This window comes from Vigna unguiculata, chromosome 11 (assembly GCF_037176805.1).
Source record: "Vigna unguiculata cultivar grain cowpea cultivar isolate G323 ecotype 2 chromosome 11, ASM3717680v1, whole genome shotgun sequence".
NCBI classification, from domain to species: domain Eukaryota; kingdom Viridiplantae; phylum Streptophyta; class Magnoliopsida; order Fabales; family Fabaceae; genus Vigna; species Vigna unguiculata.
The window spans coordinates 31,379,486-31,400,734 of NC_140802.1; positions in this window are offsets into that span (position 1 = coordinate 31,379,486).

Sequence of the window (21,249 nt, forward strand, 5' to 3'; positions counted from 1 at the left end):
AGAAAAAAAAAACACACAGGGAAACACTTTCAGGTGGACTTGCATAGTGCATGACTCGGGCTAATCCGGGTCAATTTTATCAACTTGATTCAGAACTTGAAAGTAACTTGCATAAATCACGTAGGAGACTTGAACTCAGGTGTTCTACTGAAGGAGCACCATCATCATCTGAACCTACCACTGAAAGTGTACCACTAGAATCACCTCCAGTGATTAACATATCTTCTGATCCATCACCTGAACCAGAAATTCAAGAAGATAGAATGGAAGAAAGAACAATAAGAGAGTTGGCTTCACCGGATGCAGCAATTACACAAAACATGTGCATCCAATATCCAGATGGAGAATGTGAGCTTAAGTCTGGGTTAATCCATCTTTTACCCAAATTCCATGGATTAGCAGGAGAAGACCCATACCATCACTTGAAGGAATTTCATGTTGTTTGTTCATCCATGAGACCTACAACAGTGACAGAGGAACATATCAAGCTTAAGGCTTTTCCATTCTCATTGCAAGATGCCGCTAAGAATTGGTTATACTGCCTTCCGCCAGGATCCATCAATACCTGGGAGACTCTGAAAAGATTATTTCTGGAAAAGTTTTTTCCAGCATCTAGAGTTGCTGCTATTCGCAAAGATATTTATGGGATAAGGCAACAAGAAAGAGAAAGTCTTCACGAGTATTGGGAAAGATTCAAAAAGTTATGTGCTTCCTGTCCTCATCACCAAATAAACGAGCATCTCCTCATTCAATACTTTTATGAGGGATTGAGTATCATGGATAGACAAATGATAGATGCTGCAAGTGAAGGGTCATTGGTGGACAAAACGCCAACAAATGCAAGACAATTGATTGAAACTATGGCGTCGAACCATCAACAATTTTCCACAAGGAGTAATTCTATAACTCTATTGAAGGGAACCCATGGAGTAGAAGCTTCATATGTTGCAGATCACAAGAAATTAGAAGGGAAGTTGGATGACTTGGCAGCCATGGTAAGGACCTTGACAGACTTACAGAAAAAGCCTATCCCTTCTACTTTATGTGGAATTTGTGCTTCTACTAATCATCCTACAGAGGCTTGTTCTATGTTAAAAGAGACAGGGACGTTAGACAATGAACAACCTCAAGCATATGTTGCAAACATCTATGGCAATAATAGACCACCTCGGCAGCAATACAACCATGATCTGTCCTCCAACAAGTACAACCCAGATTGGAAGGAATATCCCAGCCAGAAATGGGGAAATCAACAGCCTCAACACCAACAAGTCTATGTTCCACCTCAACAGAGACAACAACCACAACCAGCTGCAACCTCTGGTGATTCAAACATGGAACCAATGATGAAAATGATGGCTAACATGATGAAGGGACAAATCAATGAGTTGAAACAGACAATGGAAGCAACCAATCAGAATTTGCAAAATCAGATTGGACAAATGGCAAATGAGTTAAATCAGATGAAGTCTCAACAAGGCTCAAGCAATTTGCCTACACAAACTGTAATCAACCCGAGAAATGTAAGTGCTATTACTTTAAGATCGGGTAAGCAAATACAAGGTCTTGGGGATGCCCAAGAAGATGAAGATAAGGACAATGAAGTTGTACCTAATGATGAAAGAGGAAGATCAGATGAAGCAACACAAGTAACATCTGAGATGCCTACACCCAGTGATAACTTCAGGTTGGTATCCCCTAATACTTCCTCTGAAAATCCTTCTCCTTATTCTCCTCCTCCTCCCTATCCAAACCGTTTGAAACCAAAAACTAAAAAGATGGAGGAGTTAGACAAAGAAATCCTGAATATTTTCAAGAAAGTGGAGATAAACATTCCTTTGTTGGATGCTGTGAGACAAATTCCTAAATACGCCAAGTTTCTCAAAGAATTATGTACACATAAAAGGCGTATTATGGATAAAGAGGTAGTGAACATGGGAAGAAACGTCTCTAGCTTAATTAAGAAGCTTGCAGTCAGAATGCCGCAAAAGTGTAAGGATCCAGGTATGTTTTCTGTTCCCTACATTATAGGAAGTACTAAGTTTGATAATGCTATGTTAGATTTAGGAGCTTCCATTAATGTAATGCCTTTATCTGTTTTTACTTCACTTCATCTTAGACCTCTTAAGTCTACTGGTGTGGTCATTCAATTGGCCAACCATAGCACAGTTAACCCTGCAGGTGTGCTAGAAGATGTGCTTGTCCGTGTAGACAAGTTAATTTTTCCTGCAGATTTCTATATCTTGGACATGAAGGATGATGAAGGAATGAGTTCAACCACAATCATCTTGGGAAGACCATTCATGATGACAGCACGTACCAAGATAGACGTGCATGCAGGATCCTTGACTATGGAGATAGGAGATGAGAAGGTGCAGTTCAACGTGCTAGAAGCCATGAAGCACCCAATTGAAGACCATTCTTTGTTTTGTATTGATTTATTGAGTAATGTAGTAAACAATTATGCTTTTGGACTTTTGGACGCTTTATCTGGTTTTTCTTCTTCTTTAGATTTTTCTCTTTCGAATATTTCGGGCTCAATTTTAGACGAAAGAGAAAATTATAAAACAGGTGATGTTGAGGACGCGGTGTCACTATTTGATACCTCTGTGGCGTCCAAGTGTGATGCTGAGGTGGCTGAAATTACCTTAGGCAGGAAAATGTTGCCATCTGTGGAACAGCCACCCATTTTGGAGTTGAAACCTTTACCATCTCATTTGAAATATGTTTATCTTGAGAGGGATGGGAAACTCCCTGTTATTATATCTGCCTTGCTTACTGATGAGCAGGAACAAAAGCTATTGCAGGTTATCAAAGATCACAAGCGAGCAATAGGCTGGACTTTGGCAGATATTCCTGGTATTAGTCCTTCTTTCTGCATACACAGAATACTCTTGGAGGAGGATGCTAAGCCAGTAAGGCAACCTCAGAGGAGATTGAATCCTCAGCTGATGGAGGTTGTGAAGAAAGAAGTCACCAAGTTGCTACAAGCAGGTATTATATATCCCATTTCTGACAGCACTTGGGTGAGTCCTGTACATGTGGTCCCCAAGAAATCTGGGATCACCGTGGTCAAGAATGAGAAGAACGAGTTGATTCCTACTCGTATTCAGAATAGCTGGAGGGTCTGTATTGATTATAGAAGACTAAACCAGGCCACCAGGAAGGACCACTTTTGTAACATCCCGTCAGGATATTACTAATTTATAAATAAATAAATAGAATAATTAAAACAACGCATTTAATAATACCTCATTTTCCTAAAACGCGGGAAAATTTAAAGCTTTATTAATTGAACGGATCAAATCTAAAATGTCCATTACATAATTAAAACCACAATGTTGTTAAATTACCCATCCGGGTTTACAAATGTTTTTAAAACAAAGAAATAAATATGAAAGTTTCCCAGGTCAATCCCCTCTCCGCAACTAAGCTGCACCAGAGCCACCTGCATCATCAACATCTGCTCCCGTGTACCGCGTACACGATCATCGCCACATACACGCAGATAGGGTGAGCTTAGCAGATAAAACACATATATATACAAAGCTATAAACATATGTATACAAATCAGTATTCATACACATCACATCACTTAAATTAACTTTCCACATTGTCCTATATTTTTATTCCCTCAATTCAATCTCCAATACGTTTATTCGTGTTCTACTTCGTCTGTTAATTACTTCAAGGTGACTTGCTGCCATACCTATCGGCCACAACTGATAGAGCACGTGCGGGAATACATGCTACGGATCATACACCGCAACGCCAGGTAGAGTTCCCACGTACGAACAAAGCCCGTACCGTCCCAAGACTACCAAACTCGTCAGCTAACAACTGAGGAGGGCAATCTATCTGGACCCATCCGTACTGGCCACAACCAGCACACTCATACCGGCCACACTCGCCAACCCGAGCCACAACTCAAAGGTTCCTCGTGTTCATCCGCCATCCCGAGCCACAACTCAAGAGATGCTATTCCGAGCCCCAACTCAAGGAATACCCCGTGCTTAACCCCTATCCCGAGCCACAACTCAAGGGATACGTTCCGAGCCACAACTCAAGGAACTCCAGCAACCCCACCTTTGAAGCATCATCAAAAGCCTCGTAGATCACGCCTAGAGAATCAACAACACCAATACTGATGCAGTAAAAATCGTCTGGCGGGGGACACGTACCGCCAGACACTGCCGCTTCCAAACCGCTTGGAAGTTATGATGAGTCGAACCTTGGCTCACATTCAATAATTAACTTTTGGGGAATTTAATATTATTTTTGCGCTTACAAATTTGATATTAGTTGCATCGAATTTATTATTAGATATTCTTGAGTTTAATAATGCAAGTGTAATTTAATTTAGGTCCTTAAGGGTGTAAATAATGAATCTTTTAATTCATAAATTAAGTCCCAAAATAGGAATTTTGGAGAGAAATAGTTCAGGTACTAAATGCACCCCCAATTCTCATGTTTACACCCCTTTTTCCAAATGGAATATCTATTATTAAAATAAAATATTTCTAGAGCTAGCTGCACCCCCTGTTTTCAGGTTTACACCCCCTTCTGTAATTTAACTTTAAATTTCTGCTTTGCACCCCTCCTTTTTACTAAGCTGCACCCCTAATGTCACTTAAGATCTAATCCATCAGATTTCGCCACATGGCAATCCTTCACTTAATAAAATAGCCACTCGCAGTTTGCCACATCATCAATCCTCCACTAACTCATATTACCAATCAAAACGTGCCACCTCATCACTCTCTCTCTCTTTCTCTCTCTTTCACACAACCAAAACCCTAACCCTAATCTTCTTCTTCTCTCTCTTACGCACCAATCCATTCCGCAGCCGCCTTCGTTGCCGCCACGACCTCGTCCGACCACCGTAGCTCACGCCAGAATGCAGCCACCCGTCGCGCTCCTCCCAGACTACAGCCACCACGTCGCGCTCGCGCCGGAACGCCGCCACCGTCGCGCTCCAACATCTCAAACCTGCCACTCCCGCGCCGCCGTGACTCCAGCCGCTGCGTCTTCTTCCTCGTGCCTCCATCACACCTCCATCTTCTGCAACTCTCGGGCCTACATCGCGCCACCATCGCGCCTCCATCGCTGCACCATACTCGAGCTCCTCCATGCTTCCTCGCGTCAGAACAACGTGCTCTTTCATTCACGTCGCCGGCAACCACCATTGTTGCGACACTAGCGAGTCCTGCAGTAGCCAACGCGAGCTCCGTTCCGTCGTTCTCGCGCCTCCATCGAAGCCATGGAAACCACCACGGGTTCTCCATGGAAGCCACCACGAGTTCGCGCCTGCACCTGCGCCCTCGTCGCGCTCACGTCAGAACTGCGTCGACCCCGTTCACTCTCGCGCCGTCGTGGACGGCATCGCTTCCATGGCAGCCACCACATCGCACTCGCGCCTCCTTCTTCCTCCACCATAATCTCGCCTGAACCACTCACGACCACCAAACCCTAATGGGGAGAGAGACTTCCCTGACACGTGGCAATCTCTCAATGGCTGTCAAAAAGTCAAAACTGGTCAACCAGTCAACTTTGGGCAAGACTTGATCACAGTTGGTCAAACAGACTATGTGTCACTATTTTTGGCAGGTGGTTCCTATGTAGGAACCCTAATTGGCCTAACAAGGAAAAGACAGTCTGGCAGCAGTTCCCCACCAACTAAACTAATTCTGGAAATTTCCCAGAATCACAAACTTAAAAAAAATGAAATATACAAATCGTACATAATCATACCAAATTCAGCATACCAATCAGAATTAAATTAATCAACGCCAGAAATTACCCTATTTAGCATGCCATTCAAATTTAAAATAAAGTTAACGCGTAAAGCTCCCCTAACCTGGTTCCTTAGCTTAAATTCGAACAATTGATGAAGCTCTCCCTTGATCACCAATGTCCAACCTTGGGTTCCCTCAATTCTGCCTTCAACTCCCTCACGTCAGCCCCTCTCACTCACCCTTGCCTCTGTTTTTCTAAGTCTAAGTTCAGCCTTGCCAAAACCTTGCCTCAACTCCAACTTTTTCCTTTTAAACTAGTACTTTAGGTTACTTAAAATATTAAAACGAATTTAATTTCATTTACATTTTAATAACCCTCCATCTCTCATCATGAATGGGAATGCAGCCCCCCCCCCCCCTTGGCCGTACTGCTTCCCATGACCTCTGTTAACCTTTCCCATTTCCCTCTCAAGTCACCATTAGCAAAATAAAAACAAGCATAATTTCCATTTGGCATTTCCAAGGTTTGAACCCATAACCATTCAATCACAAAGTAATTACACCACCAATTCAACCAAGTCATGTTTCATGCTTAACAAATCCAATTCAGACATCATATCATACCAGAACATAATTACATAGATTTAAATAATAAAACAATAACACAAAAGTTAGCATACATAGGGCTCGAACCCAAGTCCTCTCACACAATTTAAGTACTCTCAACCACTTGAGCTAGTACTTTTCCACGTCATACCAACCATAATTTAATGTCATAATTATTTCCCCTCCCGTATTTATTAATTAATTATTTAATTAATTAATTAAATTCTACGGGTCTTACAACTTTCCTTTACCATTCATGGACCAGATGTTAGATCGATTGGCAGGTAAGTCTCATTACTATTTTCTTGATGGATTCTCCGGGTATTTTCAAATTTGTATTGCCCTAGAGGATCAACATAAGACTACTTTTACTTGTCCATTCGGTACATATGCTTATAGAAAAATGCCATTTGGCCTTTGCAATGCTCCTGGAACATTTCAGCGATGTATGATGAGTATTTTTACAGATTTGTTGGAGCATTGTATTGAGGTTTTTATGGATGATTTTAGTGTATATGGTTCATCTTTTGACCACTGCTTGTCTAATCTTGCTAGAGTCTTGGAGAGATGTGAAGAAACTAACCTTGTTCCAAATTTTGAAAAATGTCATTTTATGGTGGAACAAGGTATAGTTTTAGGTCACGTTGTTTCCAAGAATGGTATATCTGTAGATCCTGCTAAAATTGATATTATTTCACAATTGCCTTACCCCTCTTCTGTGAAAGAGGTTCAATCTTTTCTTGGACATGCAGGATTTTACAGGAGGTTTATCAAGGACTTCAGCAAGATAGCCAACCCTCTCTCCAACTTGTTGCAAAAGGATGTAGTATTTGACTTTGGAGAGAGGTGCAAAGATGCGTTTGATACATTGAAAAAGGCGCTTACCACTACTCCTATTATCCAGCCACCTGACTGGACATTACCATTCGAGTTGATGTGTGATGCATCAAACTTTGCAGTAGGAGCGGTGCTTGCACAAAAAGATGGGAAGCTATCACATGTGATATATTATGCTTCCAGAACGTTGGACATAGCGCAGGCTAACTACACCACAACTGAGAAGGAATTATTGGCTGTTGTGTTTGCCTTGGACAAATTCAGACCGTATATACTTGGTTCCAAGGTAATTGTTTATACTGATCATGCAGCATTAAAATTCCTTCTGAAGAAAGCAGATTCAAAACCAAGGTTGATTAGATGGATGCTACTGCTCCAAGAGTTTGACATTGAGATTCTAGACAGAAGTGGAGCACATAACTTAGTAGCCGATCATCTTAGCAGAATTGAAAATGGAGAAGATAACATTCCTATTAAGGATGACTTTCCTGATGAAGTCCTCCTAGCATTGACTGCTGTGAAAGGTATGTTTCCTGAACCTTGGTTTGCTGACATTGTTAATTATTTGGTTGTTTCTGCTATTCCTCCTTCCTTCTCCAAATATGAAAGAATCAAGCTAAAAAGTGAGGCAAAATACTATATCTGGGAAGATCCAATCTTATGGCGCATTGGTAGTGACCAAGTCATAAGGAGGTGTGTTCCAGATATCGAGATACCTCATGTGCTTGAGTTCTGTCATTCGTCTCCTTTTGGTGGACATTATGGCACACAAAGAACAGGTAGGAAGGTGTTGGATTGTGGATTATATTGGCCTACCATTTTTAAAGATGCACAAAGGGTATATGAAAATTGTGAGCAGTGCCAAAGGGCAGCCAGATCCATTACAAGAAGGGATGAAATGCCTCAACAACCCATGCTATATTGTGAGGTATTTGATATTTGGGGTATTGATTTTATGGGTCCTTTTCCTCCTTCTTTTGGGTTTTCTTATATTTTGCTTGCTGTAGACTATGTCTCCAAATGGGTGGAAGCCATAGCTACAAGGACTAATGATTCTCGAGTTGTTACGAGTTTTGTCAGGTCTAACATTTTCTGCAGATTTGGGATATCACGAGCCATCATCAGTGACCAGGGGACTCATTTCTGTAATAGGCTACTTGAGAACATGTTGAAGAAGTATGGGGTGACACATCACATTGCTACACCATATCACCCCCAAACCAATGGACAAGCAGAGATCTCTAACAGAGAGATTAAAAAGATACTAGAGAAAGTAGTGAAGCCTAGTCGAAAGGATTGGGCCACAAGATTGGATGAAGCACTTTGGGCACACAGGACAGCCTATAAAACACCTATAGGTATGTCACCTTTCAGGGTGGTTTTTGGAAAGGCTTGTCATCTACCTGTGGAGATTGAACATCGGGCCTATTGGGCCGTGAAAGCATGCAACTTGGATTTGGAAGAAGCAGGGAATGAGCGAAAACTTCAGTTGCAAGAACTAGAGGAGATTAGGCTTGCAGCCTATGAAAATTCAAAGTTCTACAAAGAGAAAACCAAGAAGTTCCATGACCAAAAGCTTGTGGCTAGAAAGGATTTCAAGGTAGGCCAGAAGGTGTTACTATACAAATCCAAGCTTGGTCACATGAGTGGTAAGTTGCGTTCTACTTGGGAAGGACCATACATTGTTACAAAAGTCTTCCCTTATGGAGCAGTGGAAATCAAGGAAGAATCTTCAGCAAGAACTTTTAAAGTTAATGGGCATCGTCTTCGGATATTCAATGAAAATCAAGATATGCTGAATAAGACGATGGATGGGATGAACTTGACTTCTCCCTCATACCTTCCACCTTGAGGAGGTAAGTACACTTCATACTTTTTCTTTGTATTTTATACATATTGAATACATTGAGGACAATGCATGGATAAAGTGTGGGGGTGTGGGGAGATTTCCCCCTTTTTCTGTTTTTGTTTTCTATTTGTTTTGTTTTTTCTTTTCTAATTTTGTTTGTTTTTATTAAAAAAAAAAAGTTTCTGCTTTCAATAAAACATATTGACATTGGATTTTTGGATTTGATTTACTAATTGGAACGATCATAATTCTGGGAAAATAAAAGTCATGTGCTATGAATGGATTGTTTCTGTGATTTACTAATTGAGTTGATTTGAGAGTTTCTGGAATAAATCTTTTGTGAAAGAGTTTTTGACCTTGTGAGTTTTGAGCTTTATTGTAAGGATGAACTACCATGTGTCATTCCTATTTTTCTTGTGTGATTTGCTCATGTCTTGTTGGTACTCAAATGTTTAGCTTGATTCTGTTGTTTTGCATCTTAGGTGAACATGCATGATTTGATATGACTGAGGCATTTCTTGTTTTTAGCTACTTGGCCAAATAAGCTAACCATAACATTGATCCATTGGTAGCCCCTTGAGCTTAAACCTCTTTTTCTTGTTTTGAGCATACTGTTAAACCTTAAAAAGAAAAAGACCATTTTTTTCCTTACCTTAGGGAGAAAGAAGGAGCTAGTGGATTATGTTGAGATTGGTTGAGGAATAAAGTGTGGGGGTGAGTATTTCCCCCACAAAGTTGTAAAAATGGCAAAAAGGAAAATAATTGTTGATGACAGAGTGTTGAAATGAAAAATGATTGTTGTCTGAAAAAGAGAAACAAAGGATAAAAGAGAAAAAGAAGAAGAAGAAGTAAAGATTGTTTTTGAAACTGTGCTCCATAACTCTTTCTTCCTTACTATTTCAAAAACACACAAATCCTAAAGTTTTTCCTACCTTTGCCTTGGCCTCATTATAACCTGTTAAAAGTCCTCATGATTTTTGAATGCATGTTTTCTGAAAGCTGTGAATATTAGAGTCTTGCTAAGCATTGAGAGTGTTTACTTGCATGGGTATTTTGAGTGAAAACACAAGCCAAAACACTTGAGCGAATCTTGGTGAGAAAATATATATTTAACTTGACTGTTTCTCTTTCATATTTGATTATCTTGTAAACTCAAAAGATTAACTCATGTGTGAAAAACAGAATTTTATCCATTTGTTTGTGCATGACAACATGATTTCTAGAAGATTGATCTGTTTCCATTGGTATTCATTTCTTTAATCCACTGAAAATATGGAATAAAAGACCTCAGAATAAAGTTTTGAAATTGTTCAATTTTACCCAGGAGTGCAAAAGGATAAGTGTGGGTGTGTGATGAGTTCAAATTTTTGCCCTCATTTAATATTTAAATTTGGGGATTTAATTGAATTTTCTGTGCTTAAAGATTGATTTAATTAGGATTTGTGATTATTGGATTTATTGAGTAAGTTTGGTAAAAGTGACGTAAAAATTGATTTTAGTTGCATAAAATATTATTGGATATTCTAACGTTTGTTAATGCAGCTGGAATTTATTTTTGGTAAATTAATAATGTGATTTTGAAATATTCAAAGTTACAAAATAAGTCCAAAATCAAGAAATTCTGAAAAAGAATAAATCAGGAGCTAAATGCACCCCCAGATTTTATTTGCACACTCCTTCCTCAAGTGGACCACAAAAAACCTGTTCTGCACCCCCAGTTTTCACTAAGTTGCACCTCTCCTACCACTTAAACTCCATTCAACCAGATCATGCCATGTGGCAATCCCCACCTCTTAAAATTAGCCAACCAAAGCAAGCCACGTGGCAACAATCCTTGCACTAACAAGCTGTCCAATGGAAGGCTGCCACGTCATCATCTTCATCTCCCAAAACCCTAACCCTAATTTTCTTTTCTCCTTCCACCACCATGCCAGCCGCCGCCGCACCTCCTCACCTCGCCGGCCACCACTGCATCACCATCACACCATTGCCGGCGACGCACCAGCAACCACTGCACCACCAACCGCTGCCACCGTGACCATTTCCATCTTGTTTCGCGCCTCCACCAACGCGCATCCAACCTGCACCATGCCGGCAACTACCTCCCTGCCGTCCTCTTCGCCGGAAAATGCTGACGCGCGCCACACACACAGATCCATGGCAGCCGCAAGTACACCGCTAGCGCGACCTGCGCAGTTCCGTCACGCATCCAACCTCCACCATCGTTTTCTCGTCCGCAGCGCCACCATCGCGACGCCATTTCCTTCTTCCCGCGAGCGTTCAGCCACTTCACGCGCAGCACACCTCCATCTTCTCGCGCAGAACGCCACCGCGAGCACACCACCACTGCACCTGCAACGCGTCGCGCACCAGCGGCGCCTTCTCCGCAACCATCCTCTTCGTTCGCGCAACTGCAGCGCACCTCCGCAACACCACCGCAGCCACGTTCCACGCAGCAGCAACCACCACGCCGGAAATCTGACCGCCGCACCGTCAGCCGCGCCGTCACGAGGGAGGGAGGAGAGTGTGAGAGTGAAACCCTAATTCTGGAGAGAGAATCTGCACTGCCACGTGTCAGCATCTGATAGGACAGTCAAACTGGTCAACTGGTCAACTCTGGTCAACTGGTCAAAGTCAGCAGTCAACTCTGGTCAAAACTGCAAATATGGTTAAATGAGAGGGGCAGAATTGGAAATTGGACAGGAATTAAGTTGCTAATTAATTAAATAAAAATAAAAGATTTTAGCAACTGACAGATAAAGCCCAAAGTCCAATGGAAGCCTATATAAAGAGACTTAAGGGAGCAGAAGGACGACTGACAATTTACAACTTACAGCTTAGACACTTAGAACTCTCTGGTTTTGGCAGATACCGTCTCCACCACATCTCTCATTCTTTCTTTTATTTTCTTTCTTTCATATCATCATGTATTCCATCAAAGCCATGGAGGGCTAAGCTTTTAGGGTTGATTCCACTGTAATTTCTTAACTGGATTCTGAGGTTAGATGAATTTATATGTTTTGTTATTTTGATTATTGTTGTGGTTTTTGTTTATCTATGTCTTTTGCTTCTTAATTGAATAGAAAATAATGATTTTAAATCTACATGCATGCTAATCATATGAGTTAAAAGGTTTTTAAATTAAATTGAGACTTTACTTTGATTTTGTTTAGAAACTTTCATTTGATTAAATAAGTTTTTGCCAATAATTGAGACTTTAATTTAATTAGAGGTAATTACTTTAACTAAAATTAGTCAAGACTTTACTTTGATTAATTAAGTTTTCTATTTGGTAAAGAAACAAAGGAATAGACATGATTAGGCATAGTAAAATTAATTGAGACTGTACTTTGATTAAATTTACTATGGACAATCTAACAATTCTCACTTTTAATTGAGACTGTACTTTGATTAAAAGTGAGGATGCCAGCAAATGAATTGAGTCTTTACATTGATCTATTTGTAAATCAACAACAATAATTAATTTAACAATAATCTCTAGATAACCAATGAAGAATCTTATTTAGAAAAAGCAGTGGAATTGACCTATTTACTATTACTGTGTTTACAATCTTCCGTGTCATTTTCTTTGCATATCAAAACCCCCCTATTTTTATAGTTGCTAGTTTTAAATTGCATTTTTGAGAATCAGATATTTGAGATCAATTCCGTATTCGTTGTGAGACGACTCAGGGTTATCTTAACCCTAACTATTTTCTTCACTACAAACTGGCAATACTGAAGTTGCTAAAGTAGTGGTAATTTGATCGCCTAACGACAGCGATATCAATTGGGTGCTGCGTTTTCCAGCAAGGTGCAAGCGCAATGGTTTTTCGTGTGTTGGCGTGGTTTGCGACTCCGTTGACGAGCACGAGTAGAAGTGGAAGTGTGCTCTATTTTGCGGTTGCTCACAATGGTTAAGCGGTTCAGCTATTCTGGTGGACCTCGATTTGCAGTGTGAATGTACGGTGGCTGCAAGATCTTCGATGGGTTTTGAAAGTTTCGTGCGGGGCTATTTTCGTTGTCGGTGGTTTCGGAAGGTTTGCTCGATGGTTTTTGCTTCATGGGTTGCAGCATGGTGGCGGTGAGTGTTGGACGATAGAGTTGAGTTGGTGGGCAATGGTGTTCATCGGTGGATGTGCAGTGGTGTTCATCGGTGGATGTGCAGAGAAGATGAAGATGACGAAAGACTCTACAAAATTTTTAATTAAAAAAAATTATTCTGAATCTATGGCTTCAGTTCTCACAGACCCGAGGCAGAAAAGCCCCCTCTATGGCTCCGGTTCATTTACAAGTGAGGCATAAAAGCACGTCTATGACCTCGAGTGATAACCGAGGCCAAAAGGCACCCCCTTTTGGCCTCAGCCCAATATGCCTTGGTTCTAAAACCAAGGCAGAATGACGAAAATAATCGGGGCAAAAAGCCCTTACTGTACTGGTGTCTACCACCATATTTTACTTCCTCCATTTTCTTTCAGTAAAACTTTCTAGCTTTCTTGCTCAAGTATTCTTCATGTTATTGTTTTCCAAACAACAAATTCATTAATTTTGTATTTTATTTCTTTATTTACATATTTCACCAATGCAGGAAGGGGATTTGGCCCCGATTATTTCTGTGTTTCTGCCCCGGTTCTAGAATCGAAGCATATTAATTCGAGGCCAAAAAGGGTCAGCTTTTGGTGTCAGGTGTGGACTGAAGTAGAAACCCCACGTTCTACCTCGGTTCTTCTGATAACTGAAGCCATATGGTCGCTTTTCTACCTCGGGTTGTGTAGCAACTGAGGCCGTATGTCCAAATTTTTAACCATTTTTTTAACTAGCAGCCATCTCAACAGAAAGATATGAACAACTGTGCACTCCCAGCTACGATTTGTCAAACACCTTGCAGTCAATAGTGAAATCTCAATTGAATAATAATCAATGTTGTGTATCCCCTGACAAGTCTAATAAAATTTCATGTGGGAATTTTCCCACCACCAAGTTCCTCCCAATTGAACAACAGTAACTATTCATTGATGGTGTCATCAGGGGCTCCTCATTTCCTAGCAAAGTTTTCCTCGCATGGTAAGTTTTCCTTTTGGGAAACTCCACAGGAAAGTGTTGCCATGTGTTCATCATTGAAGATTCTTTATGAAGTTAATTTTCTTGTTTGCAGGTTGGTCATGGATCTTTTTATTTACCCGTTGCACATATGAGATTTTCTTCTCAGATCGAGGAGTTGTCTCCAACACTTTTAGCAGGAAGTGTGTCTACTCAGATCGAGGAGTTGTCTCCAACACTTTCAGCAGGAAGTGTGTCTACTGTTGGAAACTCTACTTCTAATGAAAATTCTTCTCCATCAACCAGATCCCCAAATTCCCCGCTGCAACACCAACACAAGTCATTCATATAAGTTAGTTACTTGTACTAAATAAATAGTGATGGCACAAACATGATTACTCGATGATGGATCTTAGTTGCTCTTACATCTCTAGCATTGAAGAAGATCAGGGCCTTGTGAAAGGCGAGGTGTAGTTTTCGGGAGGCGAGTGTTTGTGGTGATGGCAAGGGACGATGTTCACGATAAACGCGATGAATTAGGCGAGGAATGCGGCGAAGAACTTGCGTCTGACGATGATGCAACCGAGATCCACGTACTTCTTCTTCTTCTTCTGTTCACCGGGACCCAGGAGCCAAATCTATTGCATCTTGTCCAAGGGTCGTGACAACGCCGCTTTATCCAAGTCCTACAGGTTCTGACTCCGCCCCTCCTCTGTTGCGAAGTTCGGCGCATTGATCTCCAATGGACCACCTCACGAATCTCTATCGTGAACCAGGTTGGACGGTGCGACGTGGATGGAGAAAAAGAGAGAGGCGCGAACAGCGGCACTCAACGTAGAAGAGGAAGAATTGTGCAATCGCGTTTTTGAAATCCCTAATTTGCCATATGGCCTCGATTCAACAGCCACCCGAGGCCAAATTCCATTCTCCCTGTGACATTATTGCTTTGGGTCTGAAAAATTGAAGCCTATAAGGCTTTTGGGCACCAGGTTTTATTAACCGAAGCATAAACCCATATTTTACTTCAAGTTTGAAGTGAACCGGGGCAAAAAAGTTGGCAATAATTACAAAATTGCCATCGCACCATTTTATGCTTCGGTTTTGTGATAACTGAGGCATATAACGCGAGTTAAAATCCCAAAACTGCACTAGTGTTTCATGTTTCGTGTTGTCATTTTTGTAGTTTGAGTGAGCTTACTCGCTTAAATGAATGTAAAGTGTGGGTTTCTATGGCTTAAGTACAAAAGCATTATGTAAAATTTGTATCAATTGAATATTTCTTACTTAAGTGCAATATTTGCTTTAGTTTTTAGAATTATTTTAAATGGAGTTATGTAGTCAATGTAAGCTACATAAAACCATGGCTTTCTTTGAAAGGAAATTCTTCAACTAATGGGATGACAGGGATAACAAGGAATTTCTTAATGACCACATCTTCTACTCTATACACCACAAGGCTTAATACGATTAGATCAAGATGTGAAAATAGGAAAAAACATAAGAAGATGTTAAGATTAGTAGATCTAATGAACCACATCAAATAATAACCTAATCTATATAAGACCACCCAATGGTTCTAATCTATATGTGAACAACACATTCTAAGTAATGCGAATAAATATTATATATGATCTTTCTAACATGTATGTTATTGCAACTAAGGATCTTTTGATAAATATGTTTTTGTCTCTGATCACGTGACCATAAGAACCCCTCATCTAAGTTCTTACAAACACTATCCGATATATCAAAGTGAATTTTAATAAAATCAAACAATATGTAATGATAATTTTTTTTTTAAATATCAAGATTAATAATATCAAGATAATTTTTACAAACAATATGTCTCCATTATAACTCTTTAGAAAACAAATAATCTTGTGTGTTCATATTTAACTATGACTATTTAAGTTTAATTATTATGTGTATATATTGTTTGAATTATTTTTTTAGCAAATTCGGAAATATGAACGCCAGAGGAATCATATTAAATCTTTTCAAAACATTTTCTATCACGAAATAAAAGATATAATTTACATTATAGTAACAATATTAACATCATATATCTTCATCATTAACATAATTTTGTGGCAAATTTTATACAAAAGTTGTGGAGGAGAAAATGTTTTCATCACAAAATCCATTCTCATAACTTTTTGTAACAAAATGTGTTATGGTCTGTAACAATTATTTATTATCTCACTGTGATGACTAGGAATGGCAACGGGGCGGGGACGGGTTTTACTATACTCATCCCCGTAAAAAAAATTCATCCACATCTCCATACCTAAACCCAACGAGTATCAAACTTTGTCCCATCCACATCCCTATCGGGTAACGGATATAATCTCGTACTCATACCCGTACCCGTTTTCTTACTACTTTAATATTAATTTTAATTAATTTTTATAAAATAATAAAAAATTACGGTAAAGGAAACATTATATTATCAAATATTCAATTTTAGATTATAATACTAAATAAAATCTCATGAGAATCAAAATATTTATTAAATTTGCAGACATTGATAAATTTTAAAAGTATTTTTAAAAAAATATAAAAGGAAAAAAAATTAAATTAAAATATATTTTAAATGTTTGTTTACTTCAATTTTTTAAATTATAATGAATCTATTTTTTATACACTAATAAACATTATAATACATCACTTGATCAAAATGATGCAAAGAACAAATAATAAACATATAAATAAATTTTTAACATAGATCTTATATCTTTTGAACTCCAATATATGTTGGATGGTGGTAAAAAAATATTCATGGCAATTACATTAAATTTTATATTGTAATAAATAAAAATTATTTATACAACTATAGTGAAAAAATTAAAGTATGTTTGTAATGAGTTAGAAAATAAAAAATAATTAGATAAAATTTATCGAAATAGTATTCTACATGATGAAAATAAACAAAAAATAAAAATATTAAAAAATTAACAAATGTGTGTCTTATAAACAATTTGGAGACTATTGAAAGGAATCTCACAAAGGAAAACAAATATATAATTAAGAGTATGATAAAATGAAAAATATCTTAGAGATCTAAGAACACTTTTCAAATATCAACATATATACTCAATGGTTGATAAAAAATGATGCAAAGAACATATAATAAATATAATAATAAAATTTTATCATAGATCTTGTATTTTTTGAACTCCAATATATGTTGGATGGTGATAAAAAAATATTCATGACAATTACATTAAATTTTTATATTGTAGTAAATAAAAATATTTATACAATTATAGTGAAAAAATTAAAGTATGATTGTAATGAGTTAGAAAATAAAAAATAATTAGATAAAATTTATCGAAATAGTATTCTACATGATGAAAATAAATAAAAAATTAAAATATTAAAAAATTAACAAATGTGTGTCTTATAAATAATTTGGAGACTATTGAAAGCAATCTCACAAAGGAAAATAAATATATAATTAAGGGTATGATAAAATGAAAAATATCTTAGAGATCTAAAAAATCTTTTCAAATATCACATATATACTCAATGGTTGATAAGAAATGACGGAAAGAACAAATAATAAACATAATAATAAAATTTTATCATAGATATTGTATCTTTTGAATTCATATATATGTTGGATGGTGATAAAAAAAATTCATAACAATTACATTAAATTTTTATATTGTAGTAAATAAAAATTATTTATAGAATTATAGTGAAAAAATTAAAGTATGATTGTAATGACTTAGAAAATAAAAAATAATTAGATAAAATTTATCCAAATTGTATTCTACATGATAAAAATAAACAAAAAATAAAAATATTAAAAATTTAACAAATGTGTGTCTTATAAACAATTTGGAGACTATTGAATGGAATCGCACAAAGAAAAACAAATGTATAATTAAGGGTATGATAAGATGAAAAATATCTTAGAGATCTAAGAAAACTTTTCAAATATCAACATATATACTCAATGGTTGAGAAATAACAAAAATTACTTTAATGAAATAAAAGAGTTCTTCAAATGAAACAAAAGTTAATAATAATAAGTAAATAATTTTTTGTTTTATATTACCTAGTAAAGGAAAGGTTTATGTTATTAAACACTTAAATTGAGAGTATTAAACATTCTCATGTGAAAGAAAAATATACAATAAATAAGAATATTAAAAAATAATATAAATATTCAAATGTTAGACATAAATGTTTTTAATTGACATACATCATTTTAACACAATTACATAAAGGTTATGACAAGATAAAAAATATATTGGAGATGATGAGTTTCATGATAAACCAAATAATTAGAAAAAATAAAAAATAGAAAGTATTATATATATATACTTAATTAATTATGAATATTTTAATAATTTAAACGAATATGGAAATATGGCGGGGACGAGTATTATGATGGGAATATATACATCCCCATCCCCATCCCTATATCCAATTAAAAAAATCGGAGATTCTCTATACCCATATCCATACCCAGTTAACGCGGGGATTCCCCATCAAAACGGAAACGGGTTCCAACATATCCACGGGAACATATTTATTTGTCATCTCTAATAATAACACATTAAATTCTTTTATATCTCCCTCTCATTAAATTCTTAACTGTTTTTTTTTTTGCAACTTATATATTTTGCATTAATATAAATATTTACAAAATACAAAAGCGTCAATGTATATTACAAGACTAAGCCTAGTCTATGAACCTTGGAAATTCGGTCAGACATGACATAAAACTAATTCTTTGTCCAAAAGAAATTCCTACATTAATTCTTAAATGAAAGAGTTGTAAACAACTAAACAAACAATTCCTACCACTTTTATATATTCAAACGTGTATTCAAAAGCAAGCTTTTCCATGTTTGACCATTAATTAGTGTGTTTTGGTTACTAATACATATCCACTAAATAGTAAAAAAAATTCACAAGATTCCGTTCTTGAATAATGCGCTTACGTATGACCAAGAAAAGCTAGCGTAACTACTACTATTATTCGTTGACTGGTATACAAATCAATATGTGGCATCATGATATGAAACATGGAATTTGCAGAAAAACAATCTTTTCATCAATAGAATACTCCATTAACGTAAGAGCATAACATTGTAGCCGCATATTGTCTCATATGTGCTCAGGTTCTTATCTGCATTGCATTTATGCTCTGTCCTTTAACCCCATTTGTCACTTTAATTGCATCAAACATTATCAGATGCCCCAGGATATCAAATTTTAGGTGCTTTAGATAATTCTGCTTTTTGTTATTGTTCAATACGCATATCACTTCATATATGATAATGGTCTCTTCGTCATTCTTTTCATATTATTATTATTTCACATATAATTAATAGTTAACAGAGAATTTAACTGGTTGTTTCAATTTTTATTTCTTATTCTGCCCCCTTATTTTCATTTTACGGAATTCAATCTTAATTTATTTAAATGATTTCGATTAAAATTCACTAACGAACCATATACTAATTATTTATGACCCGTTTTATAATAATAATAATAATAATAATAATAATAATAATAATTATTATTATTATTATTATTGTTATTGTTATTATTATTTAAACGCCACCTTTTGTGCTTCTTTTCTTTTTCATTTTTTAAAATACTGATTTTTATCAAAAGTAAATTTGTTAATTTAAATATAAAATCATAAAGAAATAGAGTAACACTGAATTCTACACACTAAAAACAAAAAATGACATCACTTATATATATATATACATATATATATATATATATATATATATATATATATATATCACAAAATCTAAATATGAGCTCGTGAGAAACACAAAAATCATTTGTTTATAAATTTATTCAACTATAACTTACTCTATTAATTATTCATACATATTAGGAAATTTCAATTAATAAAAATGGGTATCTTTTGGAACCCTACTGGTGTTTCCCTTCGTAGTTATTATGTAATTAATATTCAAATTTTCTAATTTATTCTATCTCAAAATCCAATGCTGTCCTAGATAAATATTATATTCTTAATTATTATACCAAATTCCTTATATGAACTTGTATGTGATGGGAAAAGAAATATCCTAAACCACCGAATAAGCTGCTATCTAGAAAGGTGAAGATACCCCAACCTTATAAGAAGGGCAAGCAATGTGGGTTTTAGACCAGACGCATTGAAACCAATTCGAGTATACTCTACCAAACCAGGCCGAGTATACTCCACCAAACCAGACCGAGTATACTCCACCAAACCAAGCTGAGTATACTCCACTAAATTAGGTCGAATATATTCCAACTAAGCTAGCCTGAATATACTCCAGCGAAGGAACCTTCATCACCTGGATATACTCCAGCCTGGATATTACAATATAGTGATCAACTAAAAGAGAATCAAACTAATTAATCATAGTTAACAAAACCTAAAAACTAGCTAAACATGGCAAACCCTAGGCCCATAGGGTTAGGCCCATTAAAGTACTATAAAAGGCACTGCTCACGAGGTAAAGAGGACAATGTTATTTTTACTATTATAGTCATTTATTGTTCTAACACTGACTTGAGCGTCGGAGTGGCTTTGCAGGCTCCCCGCCAGCGGAACTCTTCATCGGAAGGAGATACTTAGGCATCTGGGAGGAGATACCTAGGCACCTAGAAGGAGATACTCAAGCTCTCGGAAGGAGACACTTAGGCTCATGGACTTAGAAGTTGAAGCAAAGAAGGTGGACGTGTGCATTTATAAGGTTCATTGGTCCCTACATAACTTGTGTTCGTAGGTACATCTGTATTCGACATTAACATTTGGCGCCCACCGTGGGGTCGAGGCGAATTAGTGCACATGGTGTCTACAAGAAACATGACAAGTAACGACCCCGATGTACCAACAGCCGAGAACAACCAGGCAATTGCAGAGAGCAGTCAGATGGCAATTATATTAGCCATATAACGAGAGTTAGATGAATTATGAGAAGAGAATAATAGACTTAAACGAAAGCTTGAAAATACAAAGGAAGAGGGTTAGGGTGATCAACAATGTCCAAGCAAGACTCATGTTACTTCCCTACCTACACATATGAAAATAGTAGGAGAAAGCGCACAAAGCACTCAAACCCCCAAGGAAGGCACAACAAATACCATGGCACCACGGCAGGGCGCGCGCAAGCACCCCTTTGTGGATGGCATAATGGAAACACCCTTGCCCCG